The sequence below is a fragment of the Chelon labrosus genome (assembly GCF_963514085.1).
Source record: "Chelon labrosus genome assembly, chromosome: 17".
Classification (NCBI taxonomy): Eukaryota; Metazoa; Chordata; class Actinopteri; order Mugiliformes; family Mugilidae; genus Chelon; species Chelon labrosus.
In genome coordinates this window covers 1,520,989-1,535,589 of record NC_140350.1, presented here as the reverse complement: position 1 = coordinate 1,535,589, position 14,601 = coordinate 1,520,989, and positions in this window count along the sequence as shown.

The following is a 14,601-nucleotide window of genomic DNA, read 5'->3' as shown; positions in this document are numbered from 1 at the left end:
GCACGTTTCACCTCTGATGTCAACACGCAATGTGGGGAAAGATGGTGCACGAGCGCCTCTCTTTGTTCTAATGGAGGAACTGCAGCTTTGTCTTCTGATGGTAACAGGTAGGGCAAGATTATGAACTACTGTAACGGAAGGCAGTGTCTGAGGGAGTAAATGATCTGAGCAGGATTTCGGGACGATGCAATGTCCTTCGTGTCACTTTACAGCACCCCAGACACTGTTTCAGCCATGCACTCTAGATATAAAGTGCCTACCCGGTGTTAGCTCACTTTCACTTCTCGTTCTCTGTGTTACAAGATGACTTAAACTCACACAGTATTAATTTATATATTATGTAATATCACTTGTAGTGTGTGTGTGACAATAGCACTCCATGGACGCAATGTATACGTCTGGTATCGTTTCAGCACCACGGAGAGCAACCAGGTTAGTGCCAGGTCCAGAGGAGACGGTAATAAATAAAACCACAAGTTAAAATGAGACCCATTTTGTCAATTAAAAATGCAGAAATCCTCGCTTCCCTTTGCATCATCTAATACACATATTTATTGACCTAAGCGGTGTAGCTTAAAATTAACGCAATTATTTCACTCCACATTGTACATATTAAAAGAATTCTAAATTGTGTGCCGTGCTTTTTCCTGAGTTAGGAACGTTGCTGTTTGCTGCATGTAGTACAGCAGCATTTATACTACATGTCAATTTGCTCGTAAATACTCTGTGGTCAGCAGATGTCGCTCTTTGTGAATAATGTCACTTCAACATCCTGTATCCGCATTCTATTTGGCATTGAGCTAACCCAAATCAGCTATTATTCAAGCTACAGTGTCAGTGATGCTAATCACATGTGTATCCCTGTTAATGTGTGTGTCTTATTTCGGTCCTCTTCCCCCAAGTTCACACTCGGGGCTACGTTATCAAGTGAACACGTTAAATCAGATTTGTAAAAACGCAGAGAGGCATGCTTTCACAGAATTCCTCCTCACTAAAATGATTCAAACATATCTATTTAATATTTTTTTTGTCTTCATTGGACAGTTTTTAATCTGCTTCAGCTGTAGAGATTTAATGCGGTTCTTCAACATCAGCTTTTTAGAGCAGTGAATGTGACCTGAATGCAGGGCATGGCTTAATGGGATGAGACGCAAAACTCATTCAAAACAGTCTCTTGGAGATGCTTTCTCAGCCTTAGTCATCGCAGCCGTATGATTTCTCCATGCTCGCCAGATTCTATATGCGGCTGCATTTTTTCACGTGAACCTGTTTCATTTTTTTTTTTTTAGTCATGCCTTGGCTACAGTAAGATGCGATTTTGGTGAGGGGCAGTCATGGACTTAGGATTTGATTCATTATAACGTGAGATCAACGCCGGTAAAACACCATGGAGTGATTGACGTACAGAAACTGGGGTTTAGGGAGTGAGGAGATCGACCCTCTGGTCCATCGGTTGCCTGTATCTGAGTGCTCCAATCCTGCGTTTTTGTTGACGGAGCCCCTTGGCAGTCGGTATTATTTTCTCTCCGTCTGTGGCGAGGGGAGGCGGAGAGAGAGCCGCGGTGGAAGGCGGCGTATTAGCGTTGTAGCCGCCGAACAGAAACGTTTGCTTTATTTCTTTCTTATTTTCTTTGGAATGAAACGTGTCTTTTGTTTTGCGGGCGGGCTACCAAACTTGTGGTTCACTGCAGTATTTTGCGTCTTTTCTCTCTGCTGCAGATGATACAGAAAACCATCATAGCGGTACCCAGCCACTGCAATTTTTGGGCAAAGATAAGAGTGGCGTCGTCTTGCAGTTAAGGCTACTATGGCAGCGTAGGGGGCATCTTCTGGAGGGGAGAATCCGCCAATTCCTTGCTTAGCCTGTCTACAATGCCTTATAGTTAGCAGAAAGAAGTGACCGGATTTGAAACCCAAAGTCATCCCGCGGTTTCCTCATTTCCGAGCTGCTGTTTACCCACTGAAAAACACTCGAAAAGCAGCGGATCCCGATGGCATGGACACTTATGCAAGGTCTGCCGCGCTGCCGTGCTACTGGAGCCTACTTGCTGTCTCTTCATTCAACCCAGCTCCATCGCCATCGCCCCGCAGCCGAGAGAGCCCTGCCGCAACGCGACCAGCGACCACCGAGCCAAAGCAGGCGGCATGAGGCTTGATTCAGTACATTTATCCATGCTGGTCATCGGGGTCTCATTCGCCTGCTACTCCCCGAGTTTGAATTCCCTGCAGGACCAGGCTTACAAATCTGCCGTGGTGATCGAGGGCAAGGTGCAGTCTACGCCTGTGAACGTCTCTGCGGAGCCGTATCGTGTGAATGTCAAAGTGCTGGATGTTTGGCCCCTAAACAGCGGAGGTCTGGAGCGAGAACAGCTCGTCACCGTGGGGGAATTTGGATCTGAGACTCCGTGCACCAAAGTGAAGAGGAACCACAAGTACATTTTTTTCATGGACCCCACTGACGAGCCCTTGGTTTTCAAGGCGTCGTTTGCGCCCCTTGACACGAGTGGAAAGAACCTAAAAAAGGATGTTGGGAAGATATTGTGTGAGGACTGCGGTAAGTAGCCTATTGTGGATTACCGGTGAAGTCCAACCCGGAAGAATGAGCGGTCTGTTAAGAGCACCTGGCTTGGGGGCTTTCGGTAACGGGCATTGTGGTGAATTGTGGTTAATACTGTGGCAAGAGCATGGCTAGGAGTCACTTGGTACCAGATAGGAGCCTAAGGGGCGTCTATGCAGCAATTTTCGACAACTCTCGCAGGCTCCCATAGCCCACATGATCAATCAAACTCTCTTTCTCTCTTTCTCACTCCCTGAACTGCATTAGACATGCGCCTCGCACTGTTGCTTGGGAGGAATTGCAGTTTGTATGTATCGAACTTATCTGCACCCAGCAAACCTAAAAATTAAGCACTATCTAATGTACCTTTTATTTCCCATAGCTCAAATAACGATGTCCTGTTTTCCAGAATCGTTATTTAGTCCTGCTCATCAAGCGCAAATATTTAACGGGCCCAATGTCATTTCAGGACCAAGGACAGCGACCTTTATCACCGGTATCACGTGTGGAAAATCACGCTGCCCCAAGCAAATTAGTTCCTATGCTATATTTAGGCACATGCTCCGCTTTAATGCCTTAATACCCCACAACCTGGCATAGCATATTGAAGTCTAAGTCCTGTTCTCTCGCATGTATGTTCACATGTAGAGGGACAGTAATGTGTGCTGTATTGGTTTAACCTGGAACAGGTGGAGTTTTTGTTGAGACCATCAAATTATCAACTTTACCACATGACACTTTAGGGTCTCATTAGTAGTTCAGGACAGTACTTTGATCAGTAGATGTCGCCCTTAGGGAGTTATCTTAAAGCAACATCAGGTAATATCTTTAATTTATCCTTTTTCAGTGCACACTGATTGCTCTCTCGTGGCTTGTTGAACGATTTCATGAAACCTGCTCAGTTGTTTAGGGAAGTGATTGATAAAGAGCAATAGCACTGACAAACTTTGTGATCTTTATGTCTGCAAACAATGGACAAGCAAATTAGTTTAAACTTTGCACATTCTCTATGTGGTGTTATGTCAATGGATTTGCATGACTGTTAACAGTCAAAATGCCACAGAAAGGGCTTTTCTTGCTTTTTACTGAAAGTCTCTACTATTTTAATTATTATGTAGTGTATATGTCTGTAATGGATATTGAATACCTCTCCGTGCTTGTCACTGAGATACTCCTTTACTTGAGTCTACAGATAATATCCCACGTTCCAAATGTAAATGCTCAATAGTAAATGGCCTTGTTTTTATATAGCGCTTTTCTACCTATTGGTACTCAAAGCGCTTTACAGTCACAGACACATCTACACATTCGCTCATACAAGCACACACACATTCACATAACAGTGCCATGCACTGGGAGCAAGTGGGGGCAACAGTGTCAAGGACACTTTGGCATCAAACCTCTGGTTTGTGGACAACCCGCTCTACCTACTGAGCCACAGCCGCCCCATGTCTCTTCCACAGAGTATGTGCCACAAACACAATCAGGCATAATGTTATGACCACTGCCAGGAGAAGTGAATAACACTGACCATCTTGTGACAATGGAATGTTCTGTTGGGAGGCGTTTGGACATGGCGATTGTGTGAATGTTATTTAGACAGGTACCACCCGCCTAGACCAGACCAGGCCCCCCAGCCTCATAGCAATGAAACACCTTGATGGCAGCAGCCATCCCCAGCAGGATGCACCCTGACATAGGCACACACATAAAACGCTTTAGGAACAACTCAAAAAACATGAAGAACACCAGTGTTGACCTGGCCTCCAAATTCACTGGATCCCAAACTGATCAAGTATCTGTGAGATGATCCACAGAAGCCCCTCCCCTCAACCCATAGAACCCAAAGGCCCCCACTAACAACATTCTGTTGCCAGACACCACAGGACACCCTCAGAAGGTTCATGTTCGTACTCTGGTGAGTCAGAACTGTTTTGGAGGCACAAGGGAGACCTACACAATATTAGGCAGGTGGTCATAATGTTATGCCTGATCGGTGTATATCTCCATTGTACATTACACACATTTGGACTTACACTGAAGTGTCCTGTGCTGCTGCCTTCTTAAATCCTCTTAGCTTGTATGACACAAATTCTCCCCTCTCTTCTTGACTTCGCCCCACTCACTACAGCTTTTGAACTCATCATCCCATTTGAGAAGTAAAACAAAATGGACCCTATTACCTCTTGGGTTTTTTTAAGAGCCAAAACACCTCCCGCATTTACCCACATTCAGCATTTACAGACAAACACTAATCATGCACTGTCTTCAAAGATCAGCTGCTGACTGCTTCTTTCATTTATAATAACTTCCTCAACACCATGGCAATGCATTCATATTATGTGTGTATAGATGTTTGCACTTTATTCATTGACATTGACTCCACACCTATTAGCACACCTCTCCACATTGAATCCCTCTTGTGCAGAACTACTGTTAAACACTCAAGTGTGTGAACCAGGAGACTGAACATACAGAGTACAACTGTCAAGGTGATGTGCAGTTGTTGTCATGAAAATCAGGCTACACATAGTACTCATCACCTGCACCACTTCCTCAGCTTGGATCTCTGGGTTTCCGCCAGAGAAGGAAGAAAACAACAAATACTTTTATTCTGATATAGGTTACAACACACCAAGTAAAGTCATGTAATCTGACCTTCATACTGGCTGTCTCAAGCAGACTGTATTGTATCTGAAACATTGTCTCTGACATAACGGTACCATAAATAAATAAATAAATAAATAAATAATACAGATCTCAGGGACTCTATCTTAGCATTAATGCATGACATCTACGGGACTCCAGTGCTGCTTTGCGACAAGTCACTGACGATGACAACACATTATTGTCTCCTCTAAGATGACGTTTGTAATGCAGGTGTAAATACATTTGACATATTTGTTTTATAGAATAAGACACAGGGGACTGTATTTAGTGTGCATCTGAAATGAAATAGCAAGACCCAAAGTGTACGCCATATTCTCTGGTGTACACTTTGCGTTTGCTCCTCTTTTTAGATTTGTGAGTATATATGTGTAGGCTTGGCATGGAATGAATAAACCGGGAGGCCAAAATCACTACTACATTGTTATCCATTTATCATATGGGATAAATATCATTCAAACACTGAATCTTTCAGATGACAAACAGTTAAATCTAGCATATTATTATTATTATTTGCAAATTCCTGTGTAGTATATGTACTGCTTTTTTATCAACTGAGTATAGCATCAAAAAAGAAAATTCCATCTTCCCTAATAACAGTGGATGTGTTTCATTTGGAATAGAGTATGACATTACTCTAACTGTAATTTTGAATATGCCACATCTGCCTTTTAGCTATTATTATTTAACATAACTATAGCTGTTATGTCCAACATGGTTCGGCTTAAATCAAAAGCCTGTATAATGAAAAAAAAATGTGGTAGGTGAGGCCCCTGGCTTTTTATCCATGCATAGACTCCATGGAGGAGGCCCAGATAATTTAATTTTGTGTGTGCGTATGTGGGGCTGTATTCTGACTGGTGGGAGCGTTGTATCATTAAAAACACAAATCTGTGAAACACTTGTGCACATGAAAAGGTACTCTGAGTTGAGGAGTAGCACACTTCATACTTCACAAACATGCATTGCATTTCTGAGGCAAATCAGCGTAACAATGGTGTTCTCAATGCACACTCATCTGTCACTAATCTGAAGTCTCACTGTATACAGGTCGCAGCTGCTGCATTGACGTGGTAGACAGGCAGAGTTTTGCTCCGAGCCATGCATCTTTCTGTGAATTGGAAGTGTTCCTTTAAAGAGCCAGACATGGAGCATGAATGACAGCTGCTGATGGCTACTGTGTTCTGCTGCTACTCTGTGAGTTTGGCTTGTGGCAGTGTAAATCAGCATGCACCTACAGCTTGGTCATTATACCGTAATAGCGTACTCAAGGACCATTTAGCAAACAGTTGTGACAAAGGTGCTCATTGACTGTATTTCACCACCATCAGAATTATGGCTATGAGGTGTATGTTTGTTTAGATAAAACTGACTGAAGTCTTTGCGGCAGTCAGTGTTGTAGCGTCTCCAGATGGAAGCTTTAGTGTGTTTCAGCTGAGGTTATACTGCATGTTTTGGTGTATTGTCTTCTGTGTTCACCGGGTCCGGGTCATTTATGGCCTTTCAGGCCTTGCCGCATCTCTGCCTGCCTATTCTACACTGACAAGATAGCTTGATGTATATTTACAAGATGTGTGGAAAAAAAGGGCATGGCCATTTCCAGTAATTGGTTGCTCATTTTCTTGTCCATTAGGCAGTTTCTCGCAATCACTCAGCCTTGTGCACTTCATTTCTAAAGACACAAATTTACAACCCATTATTATGACAGTGTGAGCATATTGGGTTGTTATCTTTTGTGTGTGCAAAATGCAGTGGTGAGTTTGACAATGACCAGTTGGTTGATACCTGTTTGCACCACACTCTCATCACACATCCCTTGCATGCTTGAGGCTTTATTGCCCATTAAAAATACCAAATCATTTCGGGCGATTGTTGCTGCCAAGTGTTTTGCGTAGTCTTCCTTGAACTTGCACCGAAGATGTAAATAATCAGCTATATACTTTATACAACAATCAGGAGATAAAAGAATATTCATAGCAGAATGAATTCCTTGTTTTCTCAGACATATGTGCCACGGATTTGTTTATTAGTAGTACTTTGTAAGCTAGTTATTTGTCTGGTTCACAACTGTGTCAGTTGATTAACTTATTCTGGGAACAGTGTGGAGGTCTTAAGAATGATACACGGTTGTTGAGGTTAGATGTCTAACACAGGAATAAGGAATTTAAATTCCTGCTCTGCTTCAGCTTCAGTCTACTCAGCATTTATCTTGAAGTGTCCTCACATTCAGCAGTTTTTTCATCATCACACCTGTCCAGGTAGGCTTTATAAATATTATCTTACAAATATTTCAAATTAAACTAATTTTGATAATACAGGGCTATAATACTGTAGTGATGTGATTGTACAATATTCTCTAAACATAAAACACTTTATGTTTGAAACTGCATGAAAAGTTCACTCACTTTTCTGTGCATAAGCAGATGCACAGACAAGTGCAGATGCTATACAGTTGTGTTGTAGTGAGGTATGTGCGTGTACTTCTGCTTTATAGCTGCAGCTAATCCAGACATGCAATGATCAGGCTAAAGTAATAAATTGCTAAAGGGACAGTCTACTGTAGAGCTATGAGGCTGGATGGTCACAACACATCAAGCAGTAAGCCAAACTACATTGTTTTGCTGACATTGCAGATCCTAAAATCGCTTTAACTACAACACTGTGTAAATGTGTTTTGGCAGTTGTTGAAATGTATTTTACTACATGCGTTGCCTCACAAGGTTTTGGATCTGTACTTGCAAAGCCATGCCATACCACAACATTAGCATTCATCTGAACATGTTTTTCCGGCCAACTTCAATCCGATATTCTCTCACCCTCATATGTGTTTTTGGCCTCCACCAGCTGCAACAAAAACAAAACAAAATGTAGAATTTGGGTATTTAGATAGTTTTGTTAGTATTGTTATAGTTGTGTGTACCAAATGGAATCCAGACATTGTTAAGATTATTAGCTACACAAAATGTCTGCCTTGGTCTAAGCAGCTTGTCTGGAAGTTCACACTAGCAGACCCCTGATAAATATATCCAGAATGTCATAACGTCACAGATGAAATCATAAGCACCTGAGGGTGACAAGATTTCACAATATTCCCTCCAATGCCCTTTATAGAGGAAATTAAATCAAAAGTAAGAAAAAAAGGAGAAATTCATTCAAGAGTATGGTAAGGGGACGGAAATTTGAATGTACTGCTTTACTATTATGTGCATTCTCATTTCTAAATGAGTTTTTTTTGTTCCAAAGTTCATACTCTATTGAGCTAAAGACATGCCAAGAACGGGGATTGTGTGCAGGGAGATTTTCAGGATTACCCTCCTAAAATGCTTTCAAAAATGAGTGAAAAAAGTGAAAATAAAGTTTTGATAGACTGCAGTAAGTCCCTGGATTGCACTGTACATACTACTATCATAACAAAGAGATCTAGCATTGAGGAAATAAGACTCACTCCATACGAAGAGCTAAATCACTGTTTGTGATGCAAAGAAAGCCACGGACATAACTTAAAACTAAGTTGTTATCACTTCCCAAATCTGGTCTAATGCGCTGCACCACAGAAGTACTACCAGTTTAGTTCCACATGAGTAGTTTTACCTCTCCACTATTTATGTCCACACTGTGACATAAATAAAAAGAGTTTTGAACATCTGTTCAATATACCCTTTGCCACACTCCAAAGCAATGCTTTGAATGATTATAGATTTCCACGCAGTACTTCAGAATTATGTCTGGGCTCATGGAGAATAATGGGCTTATTCTAAGTTCAGCTGGATAAGAGCTGCATGAACAAGTCTGCAATGCTGTGCAGTTTAAAGCTTGAGATTTTACATCAAATTAATTTTCTCATAACTGAAAACGCTTTCATGGAGATAGTCGAATAATTTAAAAATATTTACTTGATTGAGAGATTGGGGAGTCTGAGGAACCTGCAAAATGACAGCAATCAAACATGTTTTTTTAAAATCTCCTAACAGCATGTATTAATAATTAATAATAACATCTTTTATATCTATGTCTGGTTAATAATATGTATGTCTTAAAGTTAAGGGTAAAGCAACATGCATTTTGTTGGTTCTTCTACACATTCTGCTGCACAAGAGCACTTTGTAGTTTTATGAACTAAGGATACATGCATTACAATACTCTAAGGTCAAAGAGGTTTGTATTGTCACTACTATATATAGCAGATGCAGTACATCGTGAGATGACTTTTCTTCAGAACCATGGAGCTACTTGTAGATATTGGACTAAGTACATTTTCATTGGAATCAACAAACAGGCTACCTGTTTTTATCATTACAGAAAATATTAATGTTTTACATATAACTAATCTTGTTTGTAAAGCCACTAATACATGTGTCATAACTGCTGTGTTGCTACAGCTGGCTGAAATCATTCATCAGAAGGAGAAGCAGGACAGGGTTGGTGTGAATGCAGAATAGTTTTACAGTTGATACCTAATCTCACAGCCGTTAATCTCCATTAATCTCTGGATTGCTTGAATTCATGTACTTTCATGAAAGCTGCCTTTGAAAAAGCTAAACTATTTAGAGTTGAATTGTAGTATTTTCAACAAGCACAGTTTGCATTTGTTTTATGCTAACAGTTTTAAATCATCAGATTAATCTGGTATTTGTGTGTGATTCCAAAGGTGCATCCACGAGGTCTGAATGAAGAATTTGCCTTATATGAAAGTAATTCACAGTAGGCCTGTAATTAGACAGCAGTCAGTGACTATAGATTCTTTTATGGTCTTTATTATCACGGCTACCGTTATAGAAATGTCAACTTGATGTGTTAAAGGGTTAATAGCTACAAACTGAAATTTTATTGCATACCAACTGCCACGCTGAGTCCAAAAATTTTCAGAAACCTACGACTAAATGCTTCAAAAATTCTTGTTTATGCAGCAACAATAAATAAAACATTGTCTTTTGTAGATTTTGTTACTCCTCTAAAGATTGGTCATGCCCGGCTAATCACAAATTAGCACATTAAATAAGATAACTTCGTGTCTTGTATGACTTCACAAAATGGCATTTGCTAGCTCCCACTAGAAAGGTGGCAAACATTAGAAATGATACACTACTCTGATACTTCAACAGCTTCATTTACTTCATATTTTGCTAAACATAACACAGCTTAAACATTTTGCTATATTTTTAGCCTCTTAGCAGCACAGTGGCCGACAGGGGCCTTTCTGTGTGGAGTTTGCATGTTCTCTCTGTGCCTGCATGGGTTCTCTCCGGGTACTCCGGCTTCCTCCCACTGTCCAAAGACATGCTGGTTAGGTTAACTGGTGATTGGTAAATTGGCCGTAGGTGTGCGTGTGAGTGTGAATGGTTGGCTGTCTCTAAGTGTTAGCCCTGTGATAGACTGTGCAGGGTGTACACCTCTCGCCCGATCACAGCTGGGATAGGCTCCAGCACACCTTGCGACCCTTCACAGGACAAGCGGTTACAGAAGATGAATGAATGAATATTAGCCTCTTAGCTATTAGCCTGTATAATAGCCTCCATTGGCATTATCCCCACTGCAGGATATATAAAGGATTATCTTATCTTATATACTGTATAACACATATGTAGTTAACTTTAAAGTTGACAAATACCAGATGTAGGTAAGACACAAAAGGGCTCTGTTTGTATGATTTTATACTTTGGAGATGTTATGATATGATATAAGAGCTGTATACAGAGAACATATAAAAATCTTCATTCATTTTTATAGGCTACAGTTATTGCCAAGAAATTTAGTAACAAGATATATGCAATGTTTATAGTACAATAACTATAATGCAGGATAAAGAAAGAAAAGAATGTATTGAAAATATTCCACTAAACAGTCTAACAAAAATAGTTTGGCATTAGCCACTGTGATTACAGTTTACACCATGCCTCTGTGCTTTTTTAACAGTTAGGACTATTAGGAATATTTCAACCTATTGAAGAATGTTGCCTTCACCACAATGAGGCAGTATATGATCAGGATCAGGGAGCAGGAGAAACAGAAAAGTTGAAAGGGATGAGTCCGCTGGGAATGTCACAGCACTCTCCCTGCCCCTGCAGCTGGAGCACTGTCAAAAACACTCAAAAGCCCTCAGTTGTCGCACAGTCCGAAAGATATGTGTGTAAAAGATAACTGTGAAAGTCAGTGCCATTTCAATTTCACTTTGATCACAAAAGGAAATAGTCTTTCTAGTGTTAGACCTAGTTGCTGTTAATTCTGCAGTCAGCTTTAAGCGAATGTGTTATTTTGGGTAAACTAACTGTGATGGTGTCCCTCGGGGAGAAGCAGTCATGTACAGTGTTAGACTGTGAACAAAAAATATGCCTAGTAGTAACTCTGTGCAGACAGATGTGTAGACAAACACATCCATGCCCCTAGTGCAGGGTATTCTAAAAATACGAAGAATCAGTAACTTTAAAACAACACTATTACTTAAGATTGAATAACCAACGGGAATACTTAGTTAGTTAGCAATGAAAATTATAAAGCTTGTGCCAAAAGTAAAATATCACTGTACAAAAATCACTTAAAAAACAGAAAGTCTATAACGAAACAAAAAACATAAAATACAATGTAGCCTATTCAATTACCTGACATGTTTGTATTGACCTGCTCTTTATGACTTGTATCCTACTGCTCTGTGAATGCAGTTTAAGTTTACCCAGCCTTTTGAATCATACAGTAATTTGCAGCTATCTTGGGCTGCAATGCTCTTCCTTCAGAGGCCGCAGCCAGTGCATTTAATAAATATTTAAAACGTTGGTTTCATGCTGTGCAAAAATCAACCTTTTAAAGTTGCAGCTTGTATCAGCAGAACCAGAAATCATTAAAATAAATAAATAAATAAATAAATGAATGAAAGGCAAATATGTAATCTGAACATAAACTACAAATGCCCCTCTGTCTTCTGTATTTTACACTGCCTGGCCAAAAAACAGTTGCCACCAAATAAAAGGTCACACACTCTAATATTTCGTTGGACCGCCTTTACCTTTGATTACAGCACGCATTCGCTGTGGCATTGTTTTGATAAGCTTCTGCACAAGATTTATTTCTATCCAGTGTTGCATTCATTTTTCACCAAGATCTTGTACTGATGATGGGAGAGTCTGACCACTGCGCAAAGATTCTCAGTGGGGTTAAGGTCTGGTGGCCAATCCATGTGTGAAAATTTTGTCTCATGCTCCCTGAACCACTCTTTCACAATTTGAGCCTGTTGAATCCTGGCATTGTCATCGTGGAATATGCCAGGAATATTCTTCTAGGGAAGAAAAAATCCATTGATGGAATAACCTGGTCATTCAGTATATTCAGGTAGTCAGCTGACCTCATCTTTTGAGCATAATATTGGAACAGGGTAAATCTGGACCCATTAGACCACATGACCTTCTTCCATTGCTCCCTGAGTTCTTCTGTTGTTTTTCTTCGATTTGATTTCCCCAAACGTTTCAGTGATCACCGATCACAATCACTAGGGATTTTTTTCCGACCACATTTCTTCCTCAAAGACAATGATTCCCCACTATCCTTCCAGTTTTTAATAACGCGTTGGACAGTTCTTAACCCAGTTTCAGTAATTTTTCTACAATCTCCTTAGATGTTTTCTTTGCTTGATGCATGCCAATGATTTGACCCTTCTCAACATCTTTTCCATGACCACAGAATGTGTCTTTTGACATGGTTGATTAACAAATGAGAAGCTACTCATTACATCAGTTGGGGTTAAATAACTTGTTGCCAGCTGAAAGATAATCACCCACGCAGTAATTATCCAATAGGAGGCTCGTACCTATTTGTTTAGTTAAATCCAGCTGGCAAATTTTTTAGGCCAGGCAGTGTATTTCTACATGGAAAAATCAGCAAAGCATTTACCCAACCAGCAGCCAGAGAATGATGACAAAACTGAAAACAGATCAATCCTTTAGCCCATTAATAAAGCATTGTCTCTTGTCTGTTTTGGAACTATGGAATGTGATTTTTTATTTTTATTTTTATTTTTTACCCTACCTTTAAACTACATGCATAGCTCGTACAACAAGTTGACAGACACGAGAAAAAAACCTTGTTTCGTTTTGTGTCTTTCCTTTTTTACATTTATTGGCACAAAATATTAAACCTGCTTATCCTGCTAATGTAGCTCTGCATCACTGTATGTAAATGGATTACATTTTCAACTCATTTTTGGTGACCTGTAACTTTGTTGAGCTGCTTGCCAATATTAACCTGGTTTCTTTGGCTTATAAAATGATTTTATATTCGCTTCTGATGCCTGTTTTTTCTGCAGAGTGAGGCATACTTAGATTCAGATTTGATGGATATTTTTTATGAACACTATAATGCTTGTAACCCAAAGCTTGTAGTCCGAAGTGTCAAGATCACACAAATTACTCTTGAGATCGACATTGTTTTGGCATGTTGTAGAAGTAATCAACTGTTGCTCAGTCCAAGGAAGGAGGGTTAAAGCTGGCACGCACACATTTTCATGTGGATATTTCTAGCTGCGGGCGTAATTCAGAAGAAAACACCTTCCATAAAGTATCATAAACTGGTTCGTGTTAGATGTCAGTAAGATTCTTCAATCACAAGGTATTAAGGGTTTGTGTAAACAGCTTAAGGTCTTCTGTGTCGCCTTTAGCTTTCCTTTGTTTATGGTACAACGCCACACAAAATTAAAAAAGTAAGCACATTATTTTGTTGCCAGTGCCAAGCAATAACTTGCTTGGGAGTTCAGAATTGAGCAATCTTGCATGCTTTTGCAGTTGAGGAGGGATATAATAACGTGGAAAAAAAAAAAAAAAAAAACATATCATATTTCTTGGAAATTATGAGGTAGTGCTTTTGTTCCAGTTACAAGGTTACAACATTTAAGCTGAAGCTAATAGTAAATGCACATCTTTTTTTGTGTTTGTTGCCATGGTGCTTTGTCTGTTTAAAAGTTCATATGTGTCAGTGTTTATGAGCATGTATATTGGTTATTTTATTTATTACAGCAGTGCCATATGTAGATGCAACCTGCTCGTTGGCTGTCCATTTGTAGCCGGAGTGGCTTCTTGGTTGCAGTGTCTCCTCACCAAGCCGTCAGGTGGATTCAGAGGAAGCAACATGACACTGAAGGACAGTGCAGGAGATAACCTTCAACTGCAGACTCTCTCTCTCTCTAGCATTCATTTAGCCACTAAAGCCCCCAGGCCACTGCTTCACTTTCTTTACGCACCAGTTCCTAGTCCTCCTCTGGTTTCATCTGTAGATTTTGTCCACATAATGATTTGATAGCAGAAACAACAATGCTTTGGACATTTGTTAGGCCATGCTTTGTATTAAAGATTGTATTTCTAACACAGAAAATTGAGAGTTGCCTTGAACATGCTGCA